The following is a 5,956-nucleotide window of genomic DNA, read 5'->3' on the forward strand; positions in this document are numbered from 1 at the left end:
ATTCATCTAAAACAAAAATACTTGAATGAAAAGTATAATTTTGTAAGGAGGTCATTCAAAAAACAATTAAACGATTACCATATTTTTAGTATTCAAGTTGTAGTTTTTTAGGGGGGGCAAAAAGATATGTTTGCCCAGAGGTTTTCCGTTTAGGGGGGGCAATTGCCCATTTTGCCCCAACGTAGATCCGCCACTGGAACATTGGATGAATTAACTGGCAACTGGTGTGAGTGACTGAGGACTGACCAATGACAGCGATCGCGATGGACCGAGTGATTACCGTATAATACCGAGCAGTGGTATTGGTGAAAATAGGTGTGTAGAATGGTGTGGTTGAAATGCTAGGCCAACCGCTCCAGGAGCTGAAGGAAGGGTGCTCTCTGCGCTGGTGAGTGGTGAGTCGTGCTGACGGCCGGGTTTTAAGAAGTTAATTACTGTTTTTATTTTAATGTCACGGATATGTAACTACTTCGTTCCATAATCCATCGGACGAAATAATTGGTATCGTAAAATAAGCGGTGTTCTTAATGCAGGAATCCAACTTCTGCATTGTGCTGTGCATTTTAGATTTACCCGGCTTTTGGGTTTCTTTTTTCTGTACTGGAATCATACCATTACTCGATGATTATTCGCTGAGTTTCGTCGAAGGGATGCCTTAGCCTCACATGTTTTGAAAAAGAGTGAGAGTTTGCTGTGCACAGCGTAACAGCTGGTTCTTTATCACATTATAGATGCGAGGCGCAACTGGTCAGTTAGATGAATAATTGTTCACGTTTTGTGACGATGATACACGTGTAAGATTGAACTTCACAAATGAAAATGACAAATACCAGGCGCTGTGGCACTCGCGGTTTGAGCCATGTCTCCGAGATGATGAACACATCCGTATTGGCAGCAAAAATGTCGTGTGTAATCAGCTGGAGCTTCGGCAGCAGTGATTGAACGTTGAGTTGAGTGAGTAGCAACTGGTCACGCCGCTGGCCCGCCCCGCCCCTCCAGCGGTCCCCGCCCCGGCAACCTCGCCGGTGAGCGCGCCGGCCGCGTCTCCGACCGCGGCGGTCCGGTGTACCGCGGCCGGCAGCGGGCGGGCGGGCCGGCTCTGGCCTGTCCGCGCAGGGCTGAGCCGACGACCTCGCTCCCACCGGGTTAGCGGCTCCAGAGGCACCCAAACTGGGGTGCGGATCAGATGTGACCGCCGAGTTGGGAGCCACCGGCGAGACCACCGCGGTGCCGGCCGGTGCACGTGTCCTGAGAAGCGCCCGGGGGCGCGCCGGCCGTCGGGTCAGGGCGTCCCGCAGCAGTCGGTCACGGACGGCCCGGGCAGATCGGTCAAGGCCAAGCTGAGCTGGACGGATCACGGCGCCACGGGAACACTGAACAGGCTCCGGTAACAGTCACGACCAGAAGTTGGACGGTGGCCAGCAGAACAAGCAGGCGAAGCAGGTCTCGATGCATGGCGATGCGGTGTGTGATGCGACTGATAAATCGCCGGCGGCACAGGTCACAACTATCACGGCACTCGCCCCTGCTTCACACCCGGTAATCACAACTGCTCAAACTCGGTAAGTCCTGTTTTCAGGTGAAGATCGTCCGACACACGCAAATCACACACACACAATCATTCGCGCACACACAAGGCCAGCGGGGTGAGCCGAGGTGAGCTCCACGGTCGCGTCAGCCGAAAAGGCGCCGCGCCCGGCGAAGCTCCACCCTGGACGGCGGTGGAGGACAGACTCTAGGGGGAGTTCTAGGGGGAGTAGTAGAGGGGAGTAGTGATGGGTCGAGAGAGTTATGAAGAGTAATGGAGGAGTGATGAAGAGTTCCAGTGAGAGTTATGAGGGAGAGTAAAGGGGAGTAGCTGCCTGGAGTTTTAGGGAGTCGTTTTTGGTAACTCTCGATAACTCTCCTAAAGGGAGTCAAAATTTCTCTCAGTGTAAATCAGAGCTCTGATGGCTCCATGTCGCCCTCCAGGGCCTCAGTCCGACCTCTAAGGCCCAATCATGCATAAGTGCCGAATTCTGCCTGTCGAGGCCTTCAATGTGGCCTCTGATGGCCCAGCACCAGTCTATGAAGACCCCGCGCTGGCTTCTGAGGACTCAGCAGTCAGCACCAATCTCAGTTTTCAGAAGACAGAGGGCCCCACGCTGGCCTCAGAGTGTCCAACGCTGTCCACAGAGGGCTCCCACACCGACCAAAGAAGGCACCAGGCCCATGGCCTAAGAGGGCCCAAATTGTCATCATAGGGCCCTATATGGCCTCAGAAGGCCCTACGGCCTACCCCGTTGGTCTTACAAGGCCTACGTGCGGGCTTTTTAACGCCAAACGCCCCCCTCACATTTGGCCTTTTAGGGTCCCCAAAGCGGCCTCTGAGTGCCCCATGCTAGCCTCCGAGGGCTCGTCCTGGGCCTTCGAGCGCTTTACGCTGGCCTCTTAAGTCTTAACCCCTTGGTAGAAGTAGGTGTACGAATACTTATGTTTGGGCAGAAATTTTGTATCCTAGCCTGTGCATGTTACATGCGGTGTATACGGTATATGTATGTTACGTGGTGTCATTCTGGCTTCTGAGGTCTGGTTTGCCCCTTAGTCGAAATTCATTAGCCAAGACCTTGAGATACAGTGCCGCCCTCTGAAATGAAAGTAGCTCCCTCTGAACTCGTAGCGACGTCCCTGAAGCCAGTTTACCCCCTTCTTAAAGGTAGTGTGCCAGCTTTCCTGGACCGTATGGAGTTAATGGCCCAGATAAGGAGAACCGGTTTTTTAGAACTTATCCATACCTTCAAAACTCATGGAAACGTCTTAAATTCTTCAAATTTTGAGTACCCCAGTGCGAAATTCGCCCCGACGGGTTGTCGGTCGTACCCCAACCACATTTCACACCACTATGAACCATAAATGCACACACTGAAATCGCTATTAGCGATAGGCTCATCCAATCAAGTTTCGATAAACCCGTTCATCATCATCTCCTGCGGTTTCGAACACGCCTGTTAGGTGGTGCGGTAGACCGCGCCCAAAGCCAGGGCCCCGGTAACGTGAGGTAGCCGAGTCGGGGCAGCGTGCGCTGACCCAAGCCGGGGCCGCGCGTCCTCCCGGTGTCATGTGATAGCCCGGGGCTGCCCGGGGATGCGGTAGACCGCGCCCAAAGCCGCGGCCCCGGCTTGGGTCAGCGCACGCTGCCTCGACTCGGCTACCTCACGTTACCGGGGCCCTGGCTTTGGGCGCGGTCTACCGCAGATGGCTTCTGCTCATACTTTGTGGTGCGGTGGTGGTGCGTCGGGCCGCGCGCTCTGACTTCGGCCAAGAAAAATGCGTCAGCTGATCATTGTCATTTCTGCCACTTTCATGTGGTGAGATGGGGTCATAACTTTAGAGACGGCTGTTTCATATCAACTATTTTACATAAAATAATATTTCAAACCATAAATTAATGTTCGACAGCCAAATTAAAGAAACAATACCAATACAGGCTTACAGTTTAAATTCGACATTGTGTTGTCTACGATTAGACAGCTGATAACTCATTCCCGTACGTCGTAACTTTATAATGACCTTTGCTTATTGTCACATGTGCGCCGCATTCGCGATTGTTGCCGACGCCTGTTTGCAGGTCAGCCCACTACAGTTGGTATACATATCGAAAAACTGATAAACTTTTCGGCGAAAAAAGCACTATTCCAGGCCCATTTTTTATTTTTTTGCGATATTAGGTGAAAACAGAAGCTTCTTATCCTAGGAAAAATAAAATGGGAAATCTTTGAAAGGTGGCACACTACCTTTAACCCTCGCGGGCCGAGGGAGGAGGGGGGGGGGGGCACCCCTTACGATTTTTTTCGTGACTGCTCCGGAGCCGTTTTCGATAGAGAGCTGAAACTTGGCCTACGTGAGCCCCCATCCAAACCAGACCTTATGACACCTGATTCATTTCCAGGTTAGTTCAGGTCAATAGGTGGATAATTGTGCCAAACGGTGGGTGCTCGGGCGCAGCAAATCCGACGCCGCCCTAGCGGTGACCTTGACCTCCACAGTCTGTTGCGGCTCCAAAGCCAAGCCGGCGTGGAATTGGGAGAGCTCGTGCACCCACAGTTCAGTACAATTCTCCAACTATGGTCAGGTCACTGACCGATGCATAAACCTCTAAAGGTTATGAGCAAACCTCTGCACTCTGCAGTCTGCACTGTCAAAAAAATGTTGTAACTTCGCAACGCCGCCAACGCCAGGCAAAGTGTCGGCGAGGATGATGACACTTTCAGAAAGTAACAAGCTCCCGGGTACTCATACTTCGTATATCTTGGGTTGTTCGTACAATTCATCTTGGGTCAGGTCAGTCACCTGACCTCCCCCATTATAAACCTATGGGGGAACTACTGAACTTGCTCTTTTTGGAACATATAGTTGTTATAGAATCCGCCCGAAGACGCAAATAAATGTGCTTTCATACGCTCGTCAAAGGATTCCGTGCCTTATTTTGGCATTTTGTACTTGTATGACGCCACAGAGGACGTCACAGAGGACGTTCTTTTGGGCGTTTTTCGTTAACAACTTTCGACCAAATTAAGCTAGAGTCGGGAAAGGCACCATTGTGATTGCAATGAGCTTCCAAATCGATTGATATGCAACCTGACCTAGTCCGAACAGTGTCCTGAGGGGGCTTGACCTGACGACCTTTGTGTCAATCTTGATTGTGACCTTTACCGAACAAAAAGTACCCACAACATTCGACGCAGCTTGAGAGGAATACGATTATGCCTAAATTTTTGCTCTATGGCCATTTGTTTGCAAAATTATTTGCCAAAAATAAAAACCAGACTTGAGTGTAATTTACCTGACCAGAGGTCACCAGTTGACCTAAGACCCTAAATTTGAATATCAATCGCTGCGTCTCGTGACGGCCGTCAAGCTCGTTTTTTTTTCCACTGGACTGGAACAGACCCTATAAAATGCCGCCCCCTTAGGCGGAAAATGTGCCGCCCCTGTGCTTGACTGCCCCCACCCTATCGAAATCCTAGATCCGCCCCTGTCTGTAAAAGGGCTATCGAATGCGATTTTCCGCGGCGCTGTAGCTCTATCGGTTCCCGAGATAGCCGTTGGCAGTTTCCAAAATGTTGAAATAGTCAACATTTTACCTTTGGTGACCTCTGGTGACCTGACCTTTAACCTGACCCAAAAAATGACTTTTTAAAAAAATGACTTTTTTTTTAAAATGACTTTTTAAAAATGACTTCACAAAGTGTTTTCGTCTTTATTTTGGACGTTCTTTCGATTGCCGCTTACCGCGTGTCGCTACGTGGCCCAGGAGCTGAGTTAGAAGGGGGCCCCCCCTTCTAAATAAAAACCAGACTTGAGTGTAATTTACCTGACCAGAGGTCACCAGTTGACCTAAGACCCTAAATTTGAATATCAATCGCTGCGTCTCGTGACGGCCGTCATAACGGGTGTTCAGACACTCCCCCCGGCCCGGCGCGGAATCTCAGAGCACCGGCCCGGCGCGGGGTAGCTAAGAAGTTCAAATTTTGACCCAAGGTGTCAAATTGATGCAGCCGAAGGTACTGAAAGTTAAATATCTTATGACGAGAGCGATTGACATTTTTGGTATGCAGTGTTATTCATTGAAAACAGGTCGAAGCTTTAGAGTCTTTAATTTAGTGGTCGCCGCTTACTTATCATGCGGCATACACGCCGCACGTAGCCGCCAATGCCGCAACGCAGCTTAGATTTCGAAGTAAGCATTTAGTTTCACCGGTTTCACCCCAAAGCAAAGCTGCTATTTCAGGTTTTTTGATTAGGCATTGAAAATACATTTTTGTTTTTATCCTCTACGGGATAAGGAGCTAAGAAATGTAGGCTAATTTTGGCCACACTTCTGAGTTTTAAGAACTCCTGAAAGGCAGACGTATAAACGAGAGGTTGAGACGATCGAGACGCGGATCGTTTACGGAGTGGCGCGTGCGTGTCGTGC

This window comes from Amphibalanus amphitrite, unplaced genomic scaffold (genome assembly GCF_019059575.1).
Source record: "Amphibalanus amphitrite isolate SeventyFive unplaced genomic scaffold, NRLGWU_Aamphi_draft 000284F_arrow, whole genome shotgun sequence".
Taxonomy (NCBI): Eukaryota; Metazoa; Arthropoda; class Thecostraca; order Balanomorpha; family Balanidae; genus Amphibalanus; species Amphibalanus amphitrite.